Raw genomic sequence first — 13,902 nt, forward strand, 5'->3', positions numbered from 1 at the left:
CATGCTCAAGAACCCCATATGAATTCTTGAATTCTTGGGGTATTTATAGGATTCATTGCCAGTGTGGTTTTGATTTACATTGGCCAAACTAGGAGAGCTTTAAAATTTCGCGTCAAGGAACATGAGGCATATGTCATAAAAAAGGAAACACAGAAGTCTTCTGTTGCTCAACATTGTTGGTCCGAAAATCACACTTTCAATTTTTCTGCTGCCAAAATTATTCAAAAAACATCTTCCATTGGAGAACTGGATTTTCTAGAGGCATTTCACATTCAAAAAAATCTTTCTCTTCTAGTTAACGATCCTAATTTCAATCCATCTTTGCCTTCGGCCTTTAAAGAAATTATGTTTTAGTTCTGGTTTCACCAACAGATGCGCCACTTGCTTATTCTTGTCCAGGCTTTCTTATCTTATCTAATCATTATTTCCTATCTTGTTCATTTGCGGTTTTGCAGCTGAGGATGGTGGTTCGGTAAAACCATCGAAACTAGTCCTGTGGAAATATTGAAAATATAACGCTGGTTTTTGTTGTTTGACTTCTGAATTAGTAAGTAGATTTAATTCAATTCAATAAGTGTAAATGAAATGCAGGAAAAAAGGAGTACAATTTACAAGGAAGTCATGTGGTGTACGCATCAGATATTTTTCATTTGCTATGAAATCGGAAACAAAAAATATTGTTCTCAATTATTTTTGATTTATTACATTGATGTAATCATTTTAGTTCATCTTTATGAACCTAGGACTCAGTTAGCTTCTTTTGCCTTTTGAAACTTCGTATATAATTTTATTAGATACGAGGAGATTTCTTTTGTGGATGGTTTTACTTTGACGCGTTTCATTTACTTTAATTAATTTTCATCTAGATTTTTTTTCTTTTGCAATCTGTGTCAGAAAAACTTCCTTTGTAAACTGGTCTCATTAATTTTATCCCAATTTTTAATTTGATGGGATCTAGTATACTTCTTAAGAGTTATGTTGGTTAGGTCAGATTTTCCACCTTCATCTGACGGAGGATCTGCTTTAGACGCATTTTCTTTTGGGATCGCTGTCGTTCAATCTGGGAAACAGCCCTCAGGGTACGGGCGTGGCAATCCCGAGGTACCCTATCCCTTCAGGGGATCATCTTGGTGAGACGGGTGTCACGATCCTCTTTTTTGTCTCCTCTCCTCTGACCTGATACTGTTTTTCCTTCCATTCTCCCTCGTGGTTTCCCTCTTCGGAGGTTGGGGCTAGTCACGAGAAACTGGAACAGCCCTCGTCTCTAGTTTTCAAGTGGCGAGAAAACTGCCCACATATTTGCCGTGCGTGGAGACCCGTGTCGCTGGAGAGGAGGGTCCTGGTAGTTGAGGGGCGAGGTACTATTCTCAACACACTGCTTTGGCCTCTGCTTCAGCTAAACGGGAGGCACCTTAGTCGTCCTCACGGGTGTCAATCGGCTGGTCACTAGTCCTTGTGTCTGTGGCTTGAGGATAAGCTGTCGGGAGTACCTGCTTTCGGGAAAGCCGACTGTGGGGCTTCAGTATGAGTATAGGTCCGGCTAGTCCTAACACAGGAATCTGTGTTCCCTTGTTGGGCTCCATGGTGGGCGGGGCCGTCGGACCCGAACCTATTCTCTTTCAAATATGGTTAATTCACACATATTTTTAATAAAAGACTTTGCAGTCCCGTCACTCCAAGCACCAATTCTGAAAAATTTACTGCTAAAAACGCACGTACCGATGCAAATGCACATGACCCTAACAATTGCCCTCGTTTCGTTGTCTCAAGTCCTTCTGGCGAAATTCAAAAGTTATCTCCATTTGTAATTCAGAAGTATGTTCATTCCTCCATTGGTGAGCCAAGAAACATAAAGCGTCTCCGATCTGGAGATTTACTTATCGATACAATTTCGGCGGTACAGTCTGCCTCCCTCCTACGATTAACCAAGCTAGGCCAAATTGATGTAACAGTATCAGCACATGAAACACTTAACATTTGTAGAGGCGCACTCTCGGAAGTCGACCTTCTGTCTGTGTCTGAAGAAGAGTTCGTTTTTGAGCTAGCCGATCAAAATGTCAGTGCTGCCAGGCGGATCAAGATGCGTAGGGAAGGTCAGTTCATTGACACGAAACACGTGATCCAGACCTTCAAATCGCCTGATCTGCCTAAGAATATTAAGGCTGGATACCTCAAGTGTCCTGTACGACCATACATACCAAACCCTATGCGATGCTTCCAATGCCAACGTTACGGCCATTCCAAGATGTCTTGTCGTGGCGGCCTGACGTCCGCTCGATGCTCGTCAGTTGGTCAAGATAGCGATAATTGCACTGCTGCCGCATTGTGTATAAATTGCAAGGGTGATCATCCAGCATTTTCTCATTCCTGTCCGAAATGGAAATCAGAAAAGGAAGTCCAGACCATAAAAGTTTCTAGGAACATTTCATATGTCGAAGGCAGAAAACTAGTTCAAAGCACACAGCACCAATCAAACAAATCATATGCCAGTGCCGTTAAATCTACACGTACCATAGCCACGCAAACTTCAATAAGTACACAGACCCCATCAAATAAAACCCAGCAGACTGCAAGCAAAGAAAAGGAAAATCAAACACACGTCATACAAAATAAAGAAACAGTTATTTCAAGCAAACCAAAAAATACCCCAACAAAAACAGTTAACAAAAATAGAAGACCCAGCTATAGTTCTCTAGATGGAATAATCTCTGAATCTGTAGATTCAAATAGTATTGAAGTGGAAGAGGATCTGGAAGTTTCCGAACATCTGCTTCCACGCAAAACTAAAAAGCAACACAGAAAGAACAAACATCAAGCATAATGGCCACCCTCGTCTCATGGAACTGTCGTGGTTTCCACTGAAATTTGCTTGACATCAAAGCTATTATCAATGCCTATCATCCTGTATGCTTCGCAACGCAGGAAACAAATCTGAAAGCAGAACAACAAGCAAAACTTCGGAGGTTTTCTCTCGTCAGAAAGGATAACCTTGCAGGTGAACGTACCAGTGGAGATGTGGTCTCCTCACCTCACTGGACTATCCCTCAATTTCCTTTCCTTTGACGACATCCCTCCAAGTTGTCGCTGTACAAGTTAATTTTCATATTGTAGTTTCAGTCTTTTCTCTTTATTTGCCTCCAAATGAACACATTGATCAGCAGGATTTAAATAGTCTCATAGTGCAGCTGCCGGAGCTCTTTATAATAATAGGGGATTTTTAACGGCCATAGTCTGCTCTGGGGAAGTAAAGACACAAATTCCCGAGGAAGACAAATTGAGCGAATGATTGAAGATCATAGCCTTTGTCTCCTGAATAATGGACAGGGTACTTACTTCCATGAGCCTTCAAAAACTTTCCACGCTGTCGACCTTGCCATCTGTTCACCATCTCTGTTGCCATTTTGCACTTTTAGTGTGGTAAATGATCTTTTCAACCGCGATCACTATCCCATTTTAGTATCTGTTGCACGAAGAGGAACAAACCCCTTGTGGAGATTCCCTCGGTTCATATTCGACAGGGCAGACTGGGAACTCTTCTCTTCCATTGCAGAACTCACAGAGGAAATGCTAGAAGATGTGCATATCGATGACGCTGTTGAAGCTGTTACTAAAGGCAGCTATGCTTTCCATTCCTAGAACATCAGGAAAAATACTAAAATATTCGAAACCATGGTGGAATCGCGACTGTCATGAAGCACTGAAAAAACAGAAAAAAGCATGGGGTATTTTTCGTAGATATCCTACTCTGCAAAACCTCATAGCATTTAAAAGAGCCAAAGCAAATGCACGAAAAGTAAGAAGGCAGAGCCAGAGGAATTCTTGGATTTCATATGGGTCGTCAATAACATCCTCTACGCCTAGTAAGCGGGTTTGGGAAAGAGTTCGAAAAGCATGCGAAATATATAAGGACCACTCAGACATTTGCTGCTGTTTCTTCCAGCAGAAACTATTCACCTGCATTTCTCTCTATCAAGCAGCACTCTGAAATAAATCCCATCACATTCAACTCTTCCAAATCTGAGTCTTACAATAGAGACTTTACTATGCTTGAATTAAGGAAAGCTTTGTTGCAGACACATAGGTCTTCCCCGGGTCTTGATGGCGTGAATTACGATATGCTAAAGCATCTGTCCTATAAGTCACTGACTGCCCTTCTCACTCTTTACAATAGAGCGTGGAAGGAGCGTTTTTTTTTCCAGTGCGTGGAGGAGAGCTGTTGTAATTCCCATTGCTAAGACAGGGAAAGATCCATGAAATCCCTCCAACTATCGGCCAATCGCCCGTACGAGTTGCGTATGCAAGCTGCTTTAAAAAATGGTAAACAGCCGTCTAGTCTACTTCTTGGAAAAGAATAATATATCGTCTTATCAAAACGGTTTTCGAAAGGAGAGAACAACCGTAGATAACATACTCCTCTTATAGACATCCATTCGAAAAGCTTTTGTAAGAAGAAGTCACCTTGTCTCTGTATTTTTTGACACTGAGAAAGCTTATGATAAGGCATGGAGATACGTATAATTAGGGATCTTCACGAGAGTGGCTTGCGCGGCAACCTACCAATTTTCATTCAGAATTTCTTGAACACTAGAACTTTTCAAGTAAAGATTGGCTCTCTTTTGTCGGATGTTTTTGAACAGGAAAAGGGTGTGCCTCAAGGCTGTCTGCTTAGTGTAACCCTGTTCAGTTTAAAAATAAACTCAGTATTAAAAGAACGTCCTCCCACCATCTTGGGATCTCTATAAGTTGATGATTTACAGATTAGCTTTCGAGGGGCAGACATGAGATATGTAGAGAGGCAATTGCAGATGGCTCTGAATAAGATCCAAGAATGATCAAATAAACAGGGATTTACTTTTTCCAAACAAAAAACTTCGTGCGTGCACTTTTGTAGGAAGCGAGATCTCCACAATGAGCCTGAGTTGTATCTGAATGGTGCAATGATTCCAGTTGCGCCTGAAGTAAAATTTTTAGGAATGATATTCGACCGAAAATTGACTTTCCTTTCTCATGTTTTAAACCTGAGAAAGAAGTGTTTAAAAACGCTAAATATTTTAAAGTGTTGGCGAACACCTCTTGGGATGCAGAGCGTTGCTCTATGCTTCCCATTTACAGAGCGCTTGTCCGTTCTAGACTGGACTATGGCTCAGTTGTTTACGGATCCGCTCGGTCATCAGTATTGTTAAAACTAGATCCTGTTCACCATCAAGCTCTGCGAATTTGTTCAGGAGCTTTCAGGATTTCTCCTGTCCAGAGCCTGTATGTTGACTGTAACGAACCATCACTTTATCTGAGGCGTGAGCAATTGTCCCTTTTGCAATATTTTAATATTCTATCGCAACCTGAACATCCTAATAAGCTGTGCTTACTTGATAATGTGTGTAACACTTTATTTGAAACGCGTCCATCCTGTGTTCCTACCTTTCTTTTAAGAGCTCGCCCTGTCATTGAGGAACTTTCCCTCTCTGATATGCGCCCCCAAGCAGTACAGAATTTTGAAATCCCACTTTGGGAAAATGCACGGATTCAGCTTCTTGATGCTTTCAAGCATCACGTAAAGACAAGCACTAACGAGATCATTTACAGACAACTCTTCGCTGAGCACAGGCACAAATATAACAGTTATCATCCAGTATATACAGATGGATCCAAGTCAAAAGATCAGGTCGGGATGGCATTTGTAATTGAAGATCACATGGAGGGCAGATGCTTGCACCATGCTTTCTCTGTCTTAACATCTGAATTAACTGCAATATATTATAGTCTTCTGTACATCTCAAGGCTCCGCCACAAAAAGTTTATAGTTTATACAGACTCCTATAGTGCGCTTAAATCATTAGAAGCTTTTTCTAACCCTCAAAATCCAGTAATAGTGGATGTTCTCAAGATACATATAAACTTAACGAGTCGTGGATATGAAATCCTGCTGGGTTCCCGGGCATTTGGGAATAAAAGGGAATGAGCTGGCAGATATCCCAGCGAAATGTGCTGTTAAACTGTCCAGTCGCCTCATCCCTTTCGGAGACACCTGTTGTGTTGTCAAAGAGAAGATCCGGAAAAAATGGCAGCAACTTTGGGATGTTCAGCTTCAAAACAAGTTAAGACGTGTAAAGCCTAGAATTGAGCATTGGAAATTTACTAGAAATCATAAGGAGGAAATTCTTTTGACTCGCGTCAGAATTGGTCACACTAGAGTGACACATAACTACCTTTTAAAAGCTGAAAATGAGCCTGTTTGTTCAAATTGCAATGTTTGTCTATCTGTCCGGCATATTTTAATTGAGTGTCCCTGTTTTAATAGTCTTCGTGAGGAATATTTTAATAGCTGTGACTTACCTCTCGACCGTTTAATCGGAAGAGAGGTCAATTGTAATTTATTTTATTATTTAAAAGAAACTGGCTTTTATTACTTAATGTAATCTGTTCTGCAGATTGTGTATTGTATTTTAATGTGCGCTTTTATCTGGTTTTTTATATGACTTCATCCTCTGGATTTAGTACATGTATCTTTTTAAATTTTTTTTTATTAATAAATATTAGATTTCATTAAATTAGGTCATCCCACCTTTTGTTTGCATCATAATCATCTTTGGTTTTTGCGCCAAAAAACTAACTCACTCACTCACTCATTCTGGGGAACACTTTAGTGTGCTGCATAAAATTATTCATATATGTGATTGGAAAGCTCCAATTTACCTCGGAATTTACCATCTTTTTGCAGTGATTTGATAACCACCAGTTATCAAATTAAATACCGATGTGAACGAATGGCTAATATCAGATTTTGCACTTTGATTATATTAACGGCCTTTCCTAATAGGCATCTTGCCATATCTATGGAGGTTCGTTTACGTTTTGTATCACCAGTCTTTAGAGTTCATATCTTTAGGAATATGAATATTATAAACGAGTCATCTAAAGTTCCAGCAAGATGCTGCCGTTGGTGACCTGGAGTTCAATCAGATAAGGTTGTAATTGGCAGTTATAACACGAGGTTTTTAGCACGAGCTGTGAGAACATTATTGCAATCGTTTAGACCTTCTGTAAATCTAATTATGCACAACAGTTGTCCAGTTTTGCCTTTTATCAAAATTTCGCTTCTTTAAGTGAGTCTGAGACACAGCTTGAATAGTGCTAAATATTCAAATAAGATTGGAATTTGTTAATATGAATAAAATAAACACAGCTGCTACTCTTCTCACAATTCTTTTAAGTTAATGTGGAAAGAAATTTTTAGAATATTCTTGCACTTGTCCTCTTCAGTTCTATCAGCGAAATCACAAAGGTACTGGCAACTTATGAAAATTCTCTAATTGGCGATACCGTGTAAAAGGTAAACGAATTTTATCACAAATGTAGCAAAACGTAGTGCGCAAACTGTAATTTAGAGAATTAATTATAACGTAGCATGATTAATATTTCATAAAATTTAAAAATAACATAAACGTAAGAATTTTTTTAATAACGCTTGCCATTGATGAAATGTTAAGTAAACTCGCGGTTATTATCTCTGGTTCAGGATATGTCAATTCAGTTCTGTATTCAAAACCGACAGTTAAATAGTTTGTCAGAAAGAAACTAGAAATAACTGTAATTCGTATTAAATTAAAAACAATATATCAACAATATCATTCGCATTTCTTAATAAAAGAACAAACAACCATCTTCATCTATCTTGTTCTTTCTGATTCTTCATGAAAGGTTCACCTGAATTAAATTCACGAGTTTTATTTTGAGACTGTAAAAGATTAGTCAATTATGAGACTATAAAAATTGATTGTAAAAACACATCTGTCATCAGTGATAATCTGAATTTAAGAAGTGCAAATAATTCATTATTGTGATAAAGCAAAATTAAACACTCAAAAGATTCGTACTAAAAAAATATTGAAATTCAATAAGGAACCGTAATTCTAAAAAATTTAAAAGCCAAAATGATAATTTCAAAAATAAAAAACTGTCTTCAAGCATTGTAAAATAACAGTATAAAACAAGGTGCATGAATTATTGCACAACAGAATTTGAATAATTGCTACCGCTGTTAATATCACCAGAAGGTGTTCGACGATAACATCGCGGACGGAAACGTCGCGGAAAAAATAACGCAAGGCGAAAACGTCGTGCTACAAAACATCGCAAAGAGAAAACATCGTAGTTCTAAAACATCGTGGTACAAAACATCGTCGTCGAAAATAAAGTGGTTCAAAAACTTCGCAGTTTAAAAACATCGTCGTCGAAAATATCTTGGTAAAAAATAAAGTATGTACAAATCATCGCATGACGATAACATCGCAGACATGATTTTTTCAGGCTTTATTAATTGTAAATGGATATTCCCATAATGATTTGTGCGCGCAAGATGGAAAAAAAGATAATTTTTGCTTTCATATTTTTTATCAGCTGTATAATATTTCAGTAGGTTTTGGATTTATTAGATTATACTAAAGCACACTACGGCTATTTGCTTAAGGGGTAGCGTTCCTTTGTGAAGTACATTCTCAGGAACTGGTTCATATGCACATTATACTTTAGGAAAATCACGAAAATCTTCACGCAGCTTTTTTTTTTTTTTTTTTTTTCCTTAGAAATAATGTATACTTACAGTGAACCTCCCTGGTTCACTGTAAATATACATTATTCACTGTAAGTATACATTATCTCCCTAAAACGAAAAGTGTTTTTGAGATCAATTAACATAGGTTTTGATCATTACGCAAGTTCACCACATCCACACAAGATTAAAAAAATACGGAATTTTGAGTGGTCGCTTTAAATTGGATTGCTTAAATTTACTTTTAGATTTAGACATTTCTTATTGATACTTTAATCCAAAAGCTTAAACTTAGAATATCGTTCTTTTAGTTGAATTCAATAATAGATGCAACATTTTCATACAAAATGGTACAGTATTCAGTAAAACTTATACTTACAAGTACTATATTTTCTTTCGTTAAAAAAAAAAAAAAAAAACACTGATTTCACCTTTCGATCCCAGCGACTTCTACCAGATATTTATTCTTGTATACGTCTGTAATGAAGTTTTAAAGAACTCTTGCCATTTTTGAACGAACAACAAACTTGATTAGTCAAAACTTACATAATAACTGGAAAAAAACTTTTAAGCGGGCGCATCGTCTGTGGATATTTTTGCGGATTTCCTTTCTACTACCTACCAGGAAGTAAAAACAAAGATAATTTAAAGTATAAGCATGTATTCAATGATGATTGATTTCCCCGATTAATACTGTATAATAGGAGGGATATAAGATTAAGGTAAAGAAAATGTAAAATGGAATAAAAAATTAAATAAAACAAAAACAAAGAGAAAAATCTGAAAAATTTCAGATTTTAAATTACGTCCAAAGGGTCTTTTTTTAACATTTTGTGTGTTACCTTTATTTATTAAATATTATGTTCTTAGCACTTGAACCATAAAATTCAGTTCAACAGCATTATCGCAAAATAATTTTAAAATGAGCACATCTTTGGAATTTTCGATGCAGAGTTCTGCGCGCTGGAGATAAAAATGTTTTTTCTGTACAAAGTTGCCATGGCTCGGTTTGAAATCCTTGCGTTTGTTAATCAAAAATTCGTTAAAGTTTTACAAAATATGAAACGATAATAAAACACATTCCAAATTTGGGCTTCCAGATGTCCATATTCGCAGTAGGATTACGTCATTCAAAATTGGTTGGCTCTAGGTGTTGTTGTGCGTAGTTCGTAGATTCGTTCGTTGCCTAAATTGTGCAATTCGTAGTTTTTTTTTTTTTTTTTTTTTTTTATTAAGTTTAAACAGGATGCTGTGTACATGGTATTCTTTGAAATTTATTGTTGTTATGTTGATTTATTAAAGCGAGGTGTGCGTAGTTCGTAGATTCGTTCGTGTCCTAGATTGTGCCATTCGTAGATGTTTTTTTTTTTTTTTTTTTTTTTTTTTTTTAAGTTAAAACATATCGCTGTGTACATGGACTCTTGTCAAATAATTTTGGTTAGAAACTTTACGGTTTTGCTACCTAAATTTTTTATTTTTGTTTCGGATTTTTAGCTTAAATTGTGTGTTCAAAACGTGGTTTTTGCATTCGCGAAAACCGTGTTTTTGGAGACATATTAGGCTTAAAGTTCGAAATGTAGACAAAAAATTTAGATAGCAATTTGGCAGCGTGGAGTTTCTCGCCAAAAATGTTTGACGAGAAATTTAGCAATTTGAGGGCGCATATCAGAGTAGTTCCATAGTTTTTAATAATTTTTGCTTTAAAAGAGGGTAAAAAGTTTGTAACCTTTCAAAAAGTAAAGTTTTATAACCTATCAAAATTTCTAATCTTTATAAGAGAGACATTTTTGGATGTTAGAATAATTAAGTCTCAAATTTTTAAGTTTCATAAAGTAAATTTATATTATGTAGTGCAATAAAATTAAGAAACTACACTCATAAAATGAAATACTGAGAAAAAAATGTATAAACTTCAGCAAGGAAAAAACTGGTAGGTTTCTTTGCAAGTAATTTTAAACGCTAGCCGTCTCCTACCCCTCTTTTTGATACAGAAGCAAGAAACAAAGAATGGCGTAATGACATTGTAACTTTGAAACTGGAAAACCAGTACTTTACTTTCTGTTCCATATTGCAGCATATATTTAAAAAATTTGCAGAAAATCGCATAATTAATATTTTTTTATCATTCTCATTTTAAAACACAGCGAAAAATTTGTTTCATTACCTATGAAAATTTCAAAGTTTTTAGGTATTGAAATTTTAAAACAGTTTGAAAAAAAAATCAAACGATTTTCGAAAATTTTCAAAAAATCATGAATTACATTAAAAATTTCATACGATTTTCATTAAAATAATTTTTCGCTTTATCCAATGATGCAAACATTAAATTTTTGAGACTTTTTATTTGTTTGTAATGTGCGAAATTCATTTCAACATTAAATTTAACGGGGAGGGTTTCTCTATTGTCATTGTATATGCAAAATTTGAGCTTGATACTTAATTAGGGAATAATTTTAAATTGAAGGTTAACTTATCAAAGCCAGAAACATCATGAATGAACTAAATAAAAGCTTATGATAAAAATGGAGATCATGAAAAATACCTCAGGCACGAACGAGGAAAAAATTATATTAAAATTACAACTGCTTTGTGAAATCAGCGTTGTGATCTGAAAATTATGTAACCTTCAGCAGACATCTCCGTGAAAATAGACACTGGAGAATTTTTTCCCTTTTATAATTGCCTTTATCATTTGGCGACGACAATTCAGATAACCTTCCTCCTCCCCTCCTCCCATCATTTTTAGTTCAGCGTAACTGGATGCTATAACCTTGAAGTGTTCAGATTAGCTCGTTGATGTAATGTGTGTTGTAACTGTATACATTCGAGCGCGGCGTTAACGTTTGTTACCGTTTAACTGAGCGAAATGTCTTTTGCACTTTCGTTAATGGAAGGCTTAACGCCTGAGATGGAAAGAACATCAGAAAGGGAACTTGGTGAGACTCCTTCAGTAAAAAAGGAATCTCTGGATAAAATCAAAAAACTCATAGAACGTAAGTGGAATTTCCGAATACTTATTTCGTCAAATGTACCAAAACAATACTCACATGTTGTATAGTTATAAAACTTCTGTGATATTCTGAAGATTAATCTATGAATTGTGCTCTACAAAAATTTATAAAATTGGTTATGGATAAATACGAATAAAAGGTAATTTTAGAACGAAATATAAATTATTAAAGTCTAGATGCGTTATACCCGATGGTAAAATACGTATAAAGATTTGGAGGGAATCATTTCCCTTACCCCTACCAGATGGCAGCAGTACCAAAGAATTTTAAATTATCGTTAACAATTTGCAAATTCTTTGCGAGAACATTCTGTTTGAACAACACTATGTAGACCAGCTACTTACTGTAACGATAATAAGTAATAATAATTAGTTAAAAATTATCTAGTTTATGATAATTTGTTCTTTATGTTTTCATCTTTCCTTCTCACACAAGAATTTCATGTAACCGATCTCAGCGTTCGTACGGTCCTTAAGAGTCCTTTAATTTTTTGGAATCGATTTTTCGTCCTTAAAAGTCCTTAATTTTGACCAAAATCAGCAGAAGATACTTAATTTTAATCATCTGAAATTTTTGTCTGTTTTTACGACTGCCATTTTGAGTGTGAAGTAGCATTTTGCAGCAATATTTTTGGCGCAAAATGCTAATTCACGATTCATTATATAAATTTGACAAATATGGTTATTTTTTGAATGGGTTCATGGGTTATAATTTGTTCCTATTTGTAATATAACTGCTGGGATACTCGAGTTTCTGAGCAAGGAGTGAAACATAAGCATTTCAAAATTATTTCATTTTTTGAAATGAAGAGCTCTCAAACAACTTTTCCGCTCCGAGGATGTGAATTATTTTATTAAATGGTTTTAAATTTGGCGACTTATCAACATTTTGACAATTTTAAGATCGGTTCCTATGGAAAATTTTTAATTCCGAAATCTGGGAAATTTTTGGTGACTTTTTTAGAACATTCTATCATTAAAATAATGGTAATGTATTTGAATTATATTTAAGGAATAACATTAAAATAAAGCATTTTTATTTTTCACTGTCATATCATAAAGTTCCAACTTGCTTTTTACACTTTTGCCTTGCTACTCTTTTTTTTATAACAAAGCTGTCAAAAATGTAAATATTTTGAAATAGGCACAATTAGTGCACCAAGTTGTTTGTGGCCGCAACATGTTTTCTTAAAATAAAAATGAAGACTTCATCTGCCTCCGTTTCTTATTCATTATTGGATCAACAATTTACGCAATCAAAATTCTTGCTTTTCATTATCGGATTCTACATTTTTACCACACATAAACAATTCTAGTCATTTGCTTGCTAATTTCTCAAAATTCCACTTGTTTAAATTTCTTTTTAGTAATTCACAACATTTGATTTTCCTTTTGGTTCTGAATTTTACTTTTACCTTTGCCTACATGGATGACGAAACACGAATTGAATAATTGAAGAGTTAGGTTTGCGGGCAACTTTCCCTTGATAAGTCTATCTCCTGCCTGCTCAGCAATTATTCACTTATGCATTTTTTAGTTGGCAGCAATAATTAATCATTTATTTGTTTGAAATTAAATTTCATTATTTAAAATTTAAAATTTTATTAACTTTAAATTTGCTTTTTACAAATAGAGAATATTTGTTAAATTTATATATATATATAAATTGTAGAAAGCTCGCCTAAAAGTTACCAAGAGCTTATATATATTGCTTCACAGGAAAATAGTATAGTTAAATTAAATTTAAATAATTCTCTTGCGCAATTGCTGCAAGGAATGAAATTTGAATTTAACAAATATTCTCTATTCGTATAAAGCAAATACAAATTAAAAATTTAATTAAGAAATTTTAATTGCAAAGAAATAAAAATAATTATTATTGTTGCGAACTAATTTACAATATCATTTAAATTCTAAGAGCATATGCAAATTAATTGCACTTATCTAAAACCATGAAAAAATATATTATACCAAAAAATTAAACTTATTATTCCTCAAAATCGCATAAATGAATAATTGTTGAGCAGGTAGAAGACAGACTTATCAAAGGGAAGTTGCCCCAAAACCTGACTCTTCAATTACTCAATTCGTGTTTCGTCATCCATGTAGGCAAGGGTAAAAGTAAAATTCAAAACCAAAAGTAAATTCAAATGTTGTGAATTAAAAAAAAAAAAAAAAAAAAAAAAAAAAAAAAAAAAATTAAACAGTGGAATTTTGAGAAAAAAAGCAAGTAAATGACTAGAGTTAAATTAATAAATTAAAAGTCAATTAAGAGTAGAAAACCAATTTTTTTAAAATTATTTTTAGAAAACCAAAGTAATTTAGAAACTCTTGCCTACAGGAA

At 34.9% G+C, this 13,902-nt stretch overlaps 1 protein-coding gene across 5 annotated transcripts in view; it reads left to right on the forward strand.

The window, feature by feature from the left end:
• The window catches only part of LOC118183064 (alpha-tocopherol transfer protein-like), a 52,108-nt gene that overhangs the window by 17,277 nt on the left and 20,929 nt on the right, over positions 1–13,902 (forward strand). The window contains exon 1 of one of the 5 annotated variants that reach the window (XR_015040462.1): positions 11,313–11,541. The exons of 3 other annotated variants lie outside the window; for them this stretch is intronic. The gene's annotated coding sequence lies outside the window, so the exon portion shown is untranslated. Of the gene's footprint in view, positions 1–11,312; positions 11,542–13,902 lie in introns of those variants that run through there. One more of the 5 variants, XM_085814184.1, reaches the window with a different exon arrangement.

This window comes from Stegodyphus dumicola, chromosome 3, assembly GCF_044657685.1.
Source record: "Stegodyphus dumicola isolate Sdum_Otavi_A_Nest chromosome 3, ASM4465768v1".
Classification (NCBI taxonomy): Eukaryota; Metazoa; Arthropoda; class Arachnida; order Araneae; family Eresidae; genus Stegodyphus; species Stegodyphus dumicola.